Source organism: Hylobates moloch, unplaced genomic scaffold (genome assembly GCF_009828535.3).
Source record: "Hylobates moloch isolate HMO894 unplaced genomic scaffold, HMol_V3 SCAFFOLD_11, whole genome shotgun sequence".
Lineage (NCBI taxonomy): Eukaryota > Metazoa > Chordata > Mammalia > Primates > Hylobatidae > Hylobates > Hylobates moloch.
This window is the reverse complement of record NW_026652286.1, coordinates 42,844,802-42,859,198: the sequence shown is the minus strand read 5'-3', so window position 1 is coordinate 42,859,198 and position 14,397 is coordinate 42,844,802. Positions and strand designations below refer to the sequence as shown.

Below are 14,397 nucleotides of genomic sequence, written 5' to 3'. Positions count from 1 at the left end.
GATATGATTATATACCTAGAAAATTCTAAAGACTCCAAAAGGCTCCTAGATTTGATAAATACATTCAGTAAAGTTTCAGGATACAAAATCAACATACAAAAATCAGTAGCATTTCTAAATGACAATAGCTATCTAGCTGAGAACCAAATTAAGAACTCAACCTCATTTATAATAGCCACAAAGAATATGTAGAAATTCATTTAATCAAGGAGGTGAAAAATCTCTACAAGGAAAACTACAAAATGCTAAGGAAAAAAATGTAGATGATACAAACAAATGGAAAAATATCCCATAATCATGGATCAAAAAATCAGTATTGTTAAAATGACCATACTGCCAAAGCAATCTGCAGATTCAATGTAATACCTAACAAATTACCAAAATAATTTTTTTCACAGAATTAAAACAAATCTAAAATTCTTATAAAAAAGGAGCCTGAATAGCCAAAAGAATCCTAAGCAAAAAGAACAAAGCTGTAGGCATCACATTACTTGACTTGAAATTGTACTACCATGCTATAGTAAGCAAAAGAGCATAGTACTGGTATAAAAATAGACACATTGACCAATTAAACAGATTAGAGAACCCAGAAATAAAGCCACATATCTACAGCCGGCTGATCTGTGACAGTGTTGACAAAAACATACACTGGGGAAAGAACAGAAACCCTATTAAATAAATGGTGCTGGGAAAATTGGATTGCCATATGCAGAATGAATCTGGATCCCTATCTCTCACCATATACAAAATTTAACTCAAGATGGAATAAAGACTCAAATGTAAGACCTGAAGTTATAAAAATACTAGAAGAAAAGCTAGGAAAAACTTTTATGGACATTTGCCTTGGCAAGGAGCTCATGACTAAGACCTCAAAAGCAAATGCAACAGAAACAAAAATAGATAAAGGGGACTTAATTAAACTATGAAGCTTCTGCCCAGCAAAATAAATTCATCAACAGAGTGAACAGATAACTTGCAGAAGGGGAGAAAATATTTACCAATTGTGCGTCTAACAAATGACTAATATTCAGAATCTACGAGGAATTCAAACATCTCAACAACAAATAACAAATAACTATTAAAACGTGGGCAAAGGACATTAACAGACAGTTTTCTAAATAAGACATACAAATGGCCAACAAGCTTATGAAAATTGCTCAACACCACTAATCATCAGAGAAGTGCAAATTAAAACCACAATGAGATACCTATCAGAAGGGCTATTATTAAAATGTCAAAAAATAACAGATGTTTGTGAGGATGTGGAGAAAAGAGAACATTTACACACTGTTGGTGGGAATATAAATTACCAGTACCTGTATGGAAAACTACATGGAGATTTCTCAAGGAACTAAAAATTGAACTACTATTTGACCTGGCAATTCCACTATTGAGTAGTTTCCTGAAGGAAAATAAATTATTGTATATTTTTAAAATCTGTATTCATGTGTTTATCACAGTACTCTTCACAATAGCAAAATATGGAATCAATCTAAGTGTCCACCAGTGGATGATTGGATAAAGAAAATGTGGTGAGTATTTACCATAGAATCATACTCAGTCATAAAAAAGAATGAAGTGATGTTTTTTGCAGTAACATTGATGGGACTAGAGGACATTATCTTAAATGAAATAACTCAGAAACAGAAAGTAAAATACTGCATGTTCTCACCTATAAGTAGGGGATAAATAATGTGCACATATGGCCATTTAGAGTGGAATAATAGACATTGATAACTGGGAAGGGTAGGAGGGTGGAAGTGGGATATGGGAGGAGAAATGATTTAATGGGTGTAATGTACTCTATTTGGATGACGCCTATACTAAAAGCCCAGACTTCACCACTATGCAATATATCCATGTAACAAAACTTTGCCCCCTAAGTCTATTTTTTTTAAAAGAATAGACAAGAAATACAGATTCACTGAATGTGGGAACAAACGAGGACAACTTTCTGAGACCTAAAGTTCCATAATAGCCATTCAACTATGCAGTTTGGAAAGTTAGAACTATGATGAATTACCAGATAATATAGGCAGAAAAATTTTACTCAGTTGAAAGAGAAATTTCTTGTGTTACACATGTCAAATATTGAATCAAAGGAGTTATCACTGGAATTGTTTAGATAGATTATTTGATAGGTTTTTCTGTATAGTTCAATTCAACAACTATGAATAAGTATCTACTATGTGAAAGGTGTTCTGCTGAGTATTACAGAGACTTCAAATAAAATCAAGACTTTTTATTTAGGAAATGTACAGTCTTGTGAAAGCTATAATATAACACACACAGGTGTGCACACATATAAAGGCAAAACTGATATGAACAAAGCAATATGAAAGGAAAATTATAAGGAGAGAACAAATATCACTGGAGCAATCATAAAATATTTAATGAGGATGATATTTAAATGAGCCTTGAAACCTAAGTAGAACTTCATGGTGAAGCGGGTGTTAAAGTTGAAGTGGAGTCAACAGTAAAGTCCACCATGAAAAAACTGCATGCATTTGAAGAAGTCGTAAGCAGACTGGCATTTTTAGACTGAAGAGTATGGGAAAAGAGAAAAAAGTGAATGAAACTTTAAAGAAAGTTTAAGCCTAAATTGTTGAGAGAATCACCATGGACAGGATTTGCTGCTTCATTTAGTTGGTGCATGTGAAATAAAAATAAAATATATATTTATTTGTTCCTTTTTAACATGTTCTTAGGGCTGGATATTTGGAATCTTAACTCAAAGTGAATCATGTGATTGTTGAGCAGAAACAGCACAGAAACATTAATTCAGTTAGTCATCTATTGGAACAAGGTCACTAAGATAGTGAGAATCTCAATTAGTATTTTGATGGTAGAAAAGAGATTGCTTAGTAATGATAATCACATTGTGGAGACATTTGAATTGGATGGCATTTAGTTTCACTCAACTCTAAAATTGCATGCATGGGTTTATAACTCCAATTTGTGGTAAATTTTCTAGACTTTGAAATAAGCCTTTATAGGAGTAGTACATGTTAAATATGAATTCCCTTGGAACATACAAATTTGAGCACAGCTTTCTGAATCTGCTTTGTTTTCACACTGTAGATGATGGGATTCATCACGGTATGAGCAAGTATACGTTAGCAATGAGGGTGGGCACACAGGGTGGGGCATGTTTTCCAAATCTGTGAACAAAGGACAGGCTGATCAAAGGGATGTAGAATATGCCAACAGCAGTGATAAGAGAAATGCAGGTGCTGAAGGCCTTCTTCCTCTCCTCTGGGGATGCAATGCTGAGAACTGAGCGAATGATCAGCAGATAGGAGAGCAAGATAAAGATGGAGTCCACTCCGGCAGTAGAGATGATTGCAGTTAATCCTAGTGAACTGTTGACCTTTGCGTCTGAACATGAGAGTTTCATCATATCAGGGTGGAAACAGTAGGAGTGGCAGAGCACGTGGCTGCGGCAGAATGACAGTCGCTTAAGAAGTAGGATTAGTGGTGTCAAAATGACAGTCCCCCCGGTAATGACTGCCAAACCAATCTGTGCAATTCTTGCATGAGTTAGAATGGTAGCATATCTTAAAGGGTTAGAAATGGCCACAAAATGATCAAAGGCCATAGCCAGGAGCACTGAAGATTCCATGAAAGTGAAGAGGTGAATGAAGAACATCTGGCTGGGCGCGGTGGCTCACGCCTGTAATCCCAGCACTTTGGGAGGCCGAGGCGGGCGGATCACGAGGTCAGGAGATCGAGACCATCCTGGCTAACACGGTGAAACCCCGTCTCTACTAAAAATACAAAAAAAAATTAGCCAGGCAAGGTGGCGGGCGCCTGTAGTCCCAGCTACGCAGGAGGCTGAGGCAGGAGAATGGCGTGAACCCCAGGGGGCGGAGCCTGCAGTGAGCCGAGATGGCGCCACTGCACTCCAGCCTGGGTGGAGTGAGACTCCTTCTCAAAAAAAAAAAAAAAAAAAAAAAAAAGAACATCTGTGATAAACAAGTGTTAAAGCTGACCTCCCGAGCATTGAGCTAGAATATTTCCAGCACTGTCACCAGTGTAGAGATGCATAAGCCAATGTCAGTGGTGGACAACATGGAGAGGAAATAGTACATGGGCTCATGGAGGGTTGGCTCAGTGAGGATGACAAAAAGGATCAGGATATTCCCAGAAAGGGCAGTTAAATAGAGGCAGCAGATGGGGATGGAGACCCAGATATTGGCCCATTCAAGTCCAGGGATCCCCGTCAAGAGGAAAGTAGGGGAAGTGGAATTATGGAAGATTGGCAGTATGGCCTTTGGGAGCAGAATTCTCTTGTAGGATCTTGACTTCCTAAATTTAGAATTTTTAAATTACTTTAGTTGAAGTTTAATATACATTGAGTAAAATGCATAAAACTTTAGAGTACAGCTCAAGGAAGTTTGACATCCATCTGTACCTGTGTAACCATGCCCAAGATCAACTAATTGAACATTGCCAGCATCCCAGAAGGCCTCTTAATGCCACATCCTCATCAGTGTCCTCTCGAATAGTAACCATTATTCTGACTTTTATTACCATAATTATCTCTTCCTATACTGATTTTTATATAAATAGAATCATGTATTATATACTGTTTGTGTTTAGCTTCTTTCATTCAATATTTTGTCTGGGAGATTAATCCCTGAACTAAGATATTTAATTAATTTCAATTTACCTTCCATTTATTTAAATACATTTATTTGATGTTTACCACTTACTCTCTTGTACTCTCATCATTTTGATTAAATTTTTCATCCTTCAACTGGATTATGAGAATAAGGGGTATTTTGGGCTAATCCTTGTTTAGTGGAGTTGCTTGCTCATAGTAGATATTCAGTACGCATTTGTCACTTGATTTTCCTTTATTTGCTCTTCCTGAAATATTCTATTTAACTGTGATTAGGCCTTGGTATAGAAAAATAATTGACTAATTGTGATTTGGAAGTTTAGAATTATTAACTTAGATACCAAATTTCATTTACTCCATTTAGTAAGCAGGAAAACATCTCTTTTCAGTAACTACATTTACCTAAGAATTCACCCCAGGTAATGCCCATTCATCTTGCCTCATTATATATGTTTAACAGGGGAGAGATGTTTCAGTTCCTTTGAACCTGAAGCTTGATATTCTTCTTAGTTTGTAACATTAAAATACTGCCCTGTTTATGATTATAAAACCTGCTTCCGTTGTGATAAAAATCAGTGAGGCAAATAGTAAGCTTCTTTTGTAATATGTATGCCCTGGTCTTTAATCTGATCTTTGTTCTCTTATAGGATTACTCAGGTATATAATATTGTGTTAATGATAAGACCATTTCCATACTTTGCTCTAATTATTTTACATGACTATTTCATTTGAGTCTTATGACAAACCTAAAAGGGAGATTTTTTTTTTTTTTTTAACAGATGCATAAACTGAAGTTTGAAAGTTTGGATAAATTGCCAAAGTTCATAAAAACTGAAAGATATGATATTGGAAATCAATCAGAGAAACAAAAAGATGCTAGAGCCTGGGCTATTAACAACTATACTACACTGTCTAATAATAATGATGATAATTATCATATACTTCTTCAGTTAATAATATTTATTTCTTAATAAATAGAGCAAATGTGGGACAGATACCTATATTTGAAGATTTCTGATTATTTAAAATTTGTATGGTTCAGACTTGAAACAATTTTATTTCAGGATTGTCCATGCATTATATGAAATGTAATTAGATTACTGAAACTTATTTTTTTGCAAATAGTAAATACTTAAGATAATATTGGATGCTATAAATCAAATTAATCCATTGTGGAAATGATATATTTATTATAGAATGAACGTATTACTCAAAATGTAATTTTAACTTTTTATGATTTCTACTATTTTTACAAACCATCCAAGTTTATTCTCATTAAGTATGCCCATTTTTACCCAAGTTTTATCATCTAATTGACTAGTACTTACTTATAGCTGTAGATGGAAATTAGTTTGGCTATGTCTCCAAACATGTTGTCTATTTCTGTATACTTTCAACGTAGGCATTCCATGGACAATGGATTTCATATATTCATTTTTCTACTTTAAAGCTTTATCTTCTTCTCAGACTAATCTCTTGAATATTAGAGCCACATGTCTAACTCGTTGACCCTTCCATCTTAAATATCTCCAAGCAAGCTCAAACACAATATGATTGCATCTAAATTCAGTCTTCTTCACAGAACCACAACTTGTATATCCTATTTTCACCACTTTGATTAATAGCTTTATGGTAGCTCTATAGATCTATAGATTTATAAATCTATGGTAGCTTCATATATGAAATTGCCTAATTCAGAAATCTGCATATACTTTCACCTTTCATCGGTTGATCACTAATTTCTGTTTTTATTGGACTCTTTCTAGTTCACACACAATGTCACTATCAGTTTTTTCTAAGATATAAAGTAGACTTGCATTTTAAAGTGATTTTAATCGGCACTGAGTCTCTCCCGACTTTTTATTAAATTTTCATCACAAATAAAGAAAAAAAGAAACAAACACAAGCAACACTGATACTAAAACTGATGGATATTCTAAATCCAGAAAATTTGGGAATGATTAACTTCTCCGAACTGAGGAAAATGGAGATGGATGTGGATAGATATAAAGTCAAAATATCAGCCCACATTTAATACATCTCCATAGTCTATACTAAGGAATGTGGAGTCTGTACCAACATAAAAAGTTGGGAATGAGGCATTTATTTTTATAGGATGCTTAACTATAAAGTAACAAGGACTTTAGTCTTGTATCAGACATCTCATTTCAAGAAAAATAGCCAAAAATAATGGTATAGGGGTGGCACTGGTAGAGATACATTGAATTTTGAAATTAGTATTAGCCCATGTACAAAAGAGAGTGAAATAAAACAGCACATTTTGGGAATTTAGGTTTACAATTTCCCCTGTGATTTTAAGCCTACAAAGAAATATACAGTGTTGGTTCAGTGTTATCTGTAGGCTGCTAGAAACTGGGAATTATACCAGAAACTGCATTCCACATAATAATGCTTATTGGGACAGCAACCATGAGCAAGCCCCATACATAGATTTTAAGAAAAAAAAAACCGAACAGATCTTGTTTTGCACTAGAGAGTATATAAAGAAAAAAAGTACTAGCATGAATCTTTAAAATATTTCATTGATAAAGGAACAACATCTGGAAAATCCAGAGCATGAGCATATATGAAGAAATGTAATAATGTCTGTAAACCATGTAGCATGTTACCTATCACATCACAATGACTCGATTATCAGTATCTCAAATGTAAAAACTTCTGCAGGACTAGCAAGAAAACATCCTTAAGGTAATGTAGGTAATAGCATCATATAGCATTATGGAAAAACAAAGAACACATTGGAAAAATGTCAAAATAATAAAATACAATTAAAGTGCACATTAACATAATCAAAAACAGAGTCAAGGGACAGTAATTAGCTTAGTTCAATTTGGAGAATGCATTTGAAAAATTGTCTCATAATGCATAGAAAAATACAGTGAAAATAAAATAATGAGAAAATTATATTTGGGAAGGGCACAAAATGAAAAACCAACATACAAATAACTATAGTCTTAGGTACAGTAAACAAAAATAGATACAATAAAAATGACTGTTCCAAAGGAAAGACTCCAGTGTATTGAGGATGAAAGGGCTCATTGTATTCAAGGTAAAATCAGGAAGATAAGAACAAGCATAAAATATTTGATTTAAATAAGTTTTTTTTAATTACAAGCTTTCAGGCAGAAAATATGGATTTCCTATAAAGAAATGGGAACTAAGCCGGTTTTACAAAAAAATTAAAATGTTAAAAAATTCCTTTATAAAACATGCCATTCATGATGCTGAAAAAATAAAATATGTGAAAACAGATGGAGATTGCACATTGTTGGAGCTTGGAGTTGGTGCTCTAACTGGCTGATAAACCTGCAAGTGTAGCTAGTATGCTATGTGAGGGGCAAATTTTTCAGTAACATGACAAAGTCTTTGGCCTAATGAGTAGAGTTTGACAATAATCCTCGCTGCAAGTATAATGTTAAAAAAAATTACAAAAAAAAAAAAAAAACTAAGACACTGACGACTACAAAGCTTTGCTGAGAGATATTTTAAAAGATCTAAATAAGTGGAGAGACATCACATGTAAATGGATTAGAAGACTCAATAGCATAGACATGGCTGTTTTCCCTTAATGGATCTATAAATTTAATGTAATATCAACAAGTCTTTTTTTCTGTAAAAACTGACACTCATTCTACAATTTATATGGAAATGCAAAAGACTTACAATTTTGAAATAGAAGAAACAACCTGGAGTACTTATACTACCAGGATTGAAAACTTAATATTAAACCAATGCAATTAAGACACATAGCATGAGGGCAGTCATACAGATTAATAGAACAAATTGGAGAGTCCAGATTTAAATGCTTACATTATAGCCAATTGGTTTGTAACAAAGGTGTCAAGACAATTAAATGAGAGAAAGGATATACTTTCCAATAAATGGTGCTAGAACAATTAAATATCACTATGAGAAAAATAAATAACTTGGATTCTTAGCAAGCACTGTCCTAAAAAAACCAGCTCAAAATGGATTACAGACCTAAATGTAAGAGCTAAAAATCAGAAACTTCTAGAAAAAAACATCAGGGAAGATTTTATGATCTTGGGTTAGGCAAAACATTATTAGATACCATATTAAAAGTGTAAGCCATTAAAAAAAGATCAATATCAGACTTCAAACAAAAAAAGTACAATTTAAAAGTCACCATTAAGAAAATAAGAATAGAGAAAACAGACTGGGAGAAAATATTTGCATAAAAAACCTCATATACAAAAAATGTAAAGAACTCAATAAAGAGACAAACAATCCAATTAAAAATGGGCAAAATATTTGAATACACATATCACCAAAACATATATAAAAATGACTAACAAGCCCACGAAAGATGAGAATTAGGAAAATAAAATTAAAATTAAGATATAAAAATTTAAACTGCTATAAAATACCATTATCCACCCACTAAAATGGCTATAAATTAGAAACAGAAAAAAGAGAAAGAAAAAAGAAAAAAGGGGAAGGAAGGAAGGAAGGAAAAAAAATACCAAGTGTTGATAAGCATGTGGAGAAATTGGACACATAATACATTGCTGCAGACATGTAAAATGATACAGCCACTTTGAACAGATTGACAGTTTCTTAAAAGTTGAAACATAAACTTACCATATGATCCAGAAATTCTACTTCTTGGACTCTACCAAAGAGAAATGAAAGCATATGTACACACAATACATGTATACAAATGTTCATAACAACATTATTCCCAATAGCCCAGAATTGAAACAATCCAAATATTCATCAGTTGATTAACTGGTGAAGAAATTGTGAAACATCCATAAGCTAAAAAGCTATTCAGCAAAAAGGAAAAAATTTCTAATAAGTGCTACAACATGGATGCACCTCAAATATGCTGAGTGAAAGAAGCCAGATGCAGAATATTACATATTGTACGATCAATTTTAATGAAACGACTGGAAAAGACAATTATTTCAAAAAAAGAAAGTAGAGCAGTGTTTGTCTCTGAGACAGAATTAGAAGTACAGGAAGAGGCACAAGTGAACATTTAGTTATGTATAAAGGTAGACTTTTAAACCGGTAGATATAAAGTGAGCTATAGAATAAAAGGAGTTAGGTAAGCTGATCATCCATTTGGAAAAAAAAAAAAAAAAACTAAAATAAAGCATAACACCACAATACATACTGAAATTATTTTCTGATGGTTAAATATGTAAATATCAAAAAGCCACATACAGTTTAGAATAAAATGCAGGTAAATATTTATATAATCCTGTAGTAGAAGAAAAATTTCTAAATATAAAACCAAGGATATAAACTGTAGAGGTAAACATTGATGTATTTGATTTGCTAAAATTCAAATAATTGTTTTATAGCAAAAAACAACTTCCACAGATTTAAAAGGGTAATTATAAATTTGGAGAAATATTTGAAGCATATATAACATTCAATTGAATAATGTGTTTACTATATGACTTTTAAAAAATGACAAAAAATTGGCTGGGCATGATGGCTCACACCTGTAATCCCAGCACTTTGGGAGGCTGAGGTGGGCAGATCACCTGAGGTCATGAGTTCGAGACCAGCCTGACCAACCCGGAGAAACTCCGTCTCTACTAGAAATACAAAATTAGCTGGGCGTGGTGGTGCATGCCTGTAATCACAGCTACTCGGGAGGCTGAGGCAGGAGAATTGCTTGAACCCGGGAGGCGGAGGTTGCACTGGGCCAAGATCATGCCATTGCATTCCAGCCTGGGCAACAAGAGTGAAACTCCATCTCAAAAAAAAAAAAAAAAAAAAAAGACAAAAAATTTGGCAAAAATTTTTTAATTAAAAATGGAATTCTCCAAGGGACTAGTTGTTAATACAGGAAGAATTTTCAGTCTCATAGTCAGCCAAAGAAGTGCTAATTAAAACAATTGTTAATAACCTCGACAAAGATTAGTAAGGATAGTTAGGCTGCAGGAAATCTGGCACAGTTGTGTTATGGAGTGTTTAAGTAAAATTTATCAGTTTTTCAAGCACTTAAGACTTCATTTCCTTTCAATCAACAATTTAATTTCTCTGAAATTACTAGTAGTATTGACAATAGCCACTGTTGCTAGTGTGCATGTCATGTGTCCATATATATAAATTATTCCTTCATCTTTTGTTAATTACTTCTTTGAATAATAAATATTGAGTGCCTACTTTGCACACTTAACCGTCAAAATAACCTTTTATTTTCAAGGTAATAAACGATGTTCACAGACAGATTAAAATATTACGTATGAGACCGTGCTAATTTCTTAAATTTAGAAACTGGCCTTATTCCTCATTTGTACTAGAAGAGCTTAGAACAGATTGCTATATCCTATGATTCGTGGGAGAGAAACAACATCTATGTTTTTAAGTTATTAACTGCTTTGATATTTTCCAAAGTAGTGTTTCTTCATCTAATCCAAGGACAAAAATATCACCAGTTTGCACATGCGTTGTTTCTCGTCATCTCTAGAATGCACAAAAGAGGATGGCTGTCCTGGGCTTGGTCTCAAGGCAGGCCCACAGTATGGGCCCGATATCCTTTCTGCATTCGCCACCACCCAGTCGGCCTCTCGCTAGTCAAATCTTAATTTCTATTGCTAAAATTCATGGGTGTAAGTAGACATGAGTTGGAATCTGTGCCTGAAGGTTTTAGGAAAAGATAACAAAGGACTTATCCTTATCTAGCCTCTAATTAGTAAGAGTACTCAAGATAAAGAGTATTTTATTTTATAAAGAGGAATATGAAGTCAGATTTTCTAGATTATTAGTCGTCTCAGATAAAGGCAAATCTGGAGTTAGATCCTCCTTTGGAGAAAAATCAGTTATCATCATATGATTTGTCAAAGCAATGACTACCAATACAATCTCCATAGAATGACAAAATGATATTTCTGTGATTGAAAATGCCATGAATTCAATTCATTTAATTAATTAATTTAGTTTATTAACCTCTTTATAGAGAAGGATTTAAGAAGGATCCTTTATTATATTTTTTCTGAATTTAGGAACAGCATCTGCGGAATGTTACATAGCTAACCACCTACATGGAGGCAAAGCAATGAATGTACCAAGTGCGTGATGACCTGAGGCACTGAGATAACCAGCCTTAATGTTTGAGGCTTTGGCTGAAATATGAGCCAGGTGGAAGGTAAGAAAATAGATGAGAGGATGGATATAATCTCAGAAAGAAGAAAAATTAGCATTGAGCCAGTTTCCTTGCTACATATCTCTACATGTGTAACTTTAACAGCATCATTAATAGGCTGTGACTAATATTCCCATTTTTCAGGTGAGGTTAGAGTGAATGACTTATTGAAGGTTTCCACTGATAGATTTCATGGAGCCAGTGTGTGAATCCAGGACTGTCTGACCCTAAAGATGTGGTCATTTTACTGTGCCACTCTATCTCTCTGGTGTTGAGAATCAAATTAAAAGGAAATGCATCAGACTGATGCAGACTTAAGAGACAATAGAATAAATGGGCTGGCATAGGTGTAAACCAATTCAAAATATAACTTAAGTAATAGTGAGGGTGTGCCAGTGACTGTATTTTGGGATTTGGTTTTTATTTATGGCAGGAAATACATACATATAAGAAGTATAATTTTTGCTATGATTAGCTGAATGTATGAAAACAAAACATCTATATGGAATTCAGGATTTCTGAACAGGCAACAGGACCATAGAAGTGAACAAAACAGTGGAGGGTGAGTGGAGTTAGAAGCTCAAAGGGCTTAGAGGTCAGGGACCAAGGGTAAGCGGGGAGAGCCTTACCTTTCAAGGTGTAGAGAATTGGAAGGGATACAAATAGCAGTGCTGAAGGAGCAATGCCAGAAGACTAGGTGAATTGTCTTTAATTTCACTTCCAATAAATTCTTCCTTGTGTTTATCTATGCTAAATCACTTATGATGTAGTTTAAAAGTCATCAAGGGCATTTATTAAAGACACAATTAAGTCCTCTTTCTGATCTGAGAGCAGCTACTTGATTTGGACTTCAGAAAGGGAGGAGAGATTCTCTTGCTCTCACTTAGAGCGGGGTATATGAAGGTGACCCATTTATCTCTATGAATGGAAAACTTTTATAAGGAATCTTAATTGTAGAGTCATTTACTCAGCTGGGATAAGTGTGCCTCTGTGGGATTTTTGCACCATTCTGTTACACTGCACTTCTTACCCCGTTGGGTCAGTTAGCTAGCATCAGGAAATTTGGATGCTTAAGTGGAGAAAAATCACATGAGGGAAAATAAATGTATTGACCCAGGAAGTTTGTGTTTACACATTTCAGTTAAAAATGAAATTGAATCATTTCTTTGGAGATAGATAGTGCATTTAAGATGAGAGTCTAGTATTTTTTCTTGGTTTTTGTTCTGCTATATGTTTCTTGTAAATAATGTGTTATATAGATTTTTGTGTAAAGTAATTTGGTTGCCAAATGATTTGGAAGTATCTCCAGGTAATAGCATAATGCCAGTTCCGTAGTATCTATATTTTAAATATCTGTTAGAATAAACAAATGGATTTCTACAATTTGGAAGCAAGCTGCAATATAGAATGATCAAGTCGAGGGTTCCATGGGAACTGACTGTTCAACAGAGGAAAGAAGTTTTAGTAGGTTGGGAACTCAAGTGGAAGCAACTACCAGGAAAAAAAAAGAACTGGCTTTTCCTCAAGGATTATATTGATTATCTGTATAGTGATTATTGTTTTCCAGTCAGGTACATTATATTATTTAATCTTAGCTATTCAAGCTAAAGCAAACCAATATTTACTTGATAAGTACTGATGAATACCATGCTTGACACAAAATCGGTGGTCAGTAATGTTACTAAATTAATTTATTCACCTCTCTTGAAGATCTATTTCATAGTATAGAAAAGAGAATTATATGAACAAACACAATAGAAGTCATTTTTTCCAACTCTATTTTGGTTAATGTTTAGGTTTGCTTTTGAATAAGGTTAATTACATATAGGAGTCAGAAAAATAATTTTAACATACATTGAACATTTTATTTAAGTTTCCAACTTATAGATGTACTTTATTCACAATATTTTGATGTAGAGTTAGGGCCTCTTAATATAGTTTTTCAAACTGAAATTCCATATCATCTTTGCAAGAACCATGTCTTTAAAACAAATTATGTTATAATAATCAAGATAGTCAAGATAAAAGTACTGACAGCCTATAGATTATTTACTGGGACCAGTGAGAACGTGCTGTTTACAAAATAAGCTGTAATTATTCAACTGGCAGCTATCATCAGGCAGTATATTTTCAGAGGAAGTGAAACTTCTGGTTAATCTAGCAAGTTTGTTCAGTAGAACTTATATAAAAATCGTTGTACTTGTTGCTTTGTTACACACTTTTAGAAAAGTGGAAAAACAGAGAAAAAGGAGACTCACTAGAATGGGAGGCAAATAGTTCATGTATTTTCTTTGCCGAGAGTAAAGTTCCAAGAACCTTGTGTTATATAACCAGGAAACCTGAAAACTGGTCTGCTAATAACTGTAGCTCAAAGAAAAGACCTAGCAATGGATATCAGTTTCTTTTTCAGCATAATAGAGTGGTGGCACAATCCCTGAAAATTTTAAAGAAAAGTACGCAGGATTTGGATTTAGTATCTTCTTGGCAGGTGAAATTTATTTACAATTTGGAGAGCAAGAGAAAATAGTGAAGCCTATATTAAACAATATTATAATTCCATTATAAGATTAATCTTACATCTATGTCGAAGATAAGTTAGAATAATGAGAGTACTTGATAGAATGTGCCT

The 14,397-nt window shown here is 33.8% G+C and overlaps 1 non-coding gene and 1 pseudogene across 1 annotated transcript; one reads left to right on the top strand and one right to left on the bottom strand.

Moving 5' to 3' along the window:
• Positions 1–3,008: 3,008 nt before the first annotated feature.
• Positions 3,009–5,996, bottom strand: LOC116476153 (olfactory receptor 51F1-like; annotated as a pseudogene).
• Positions 5,997–7,902: 1,906 nt separating this feature from the next.
• Positions 7,903–8,054, top strand: LOC116477539 (small nucleolar RNA SNORA62/SNORA6 family). Its single transcript, XR_004250506.1, has one exon. It is a non-coding gene; the product is annotated as a small nucleolar RNA SNORA62/SNORA6 family (small nucleolar RNA).
• The last annotated feature ends 6,343 nt before the right edge of the window (positions 8,055–14,397 follow it).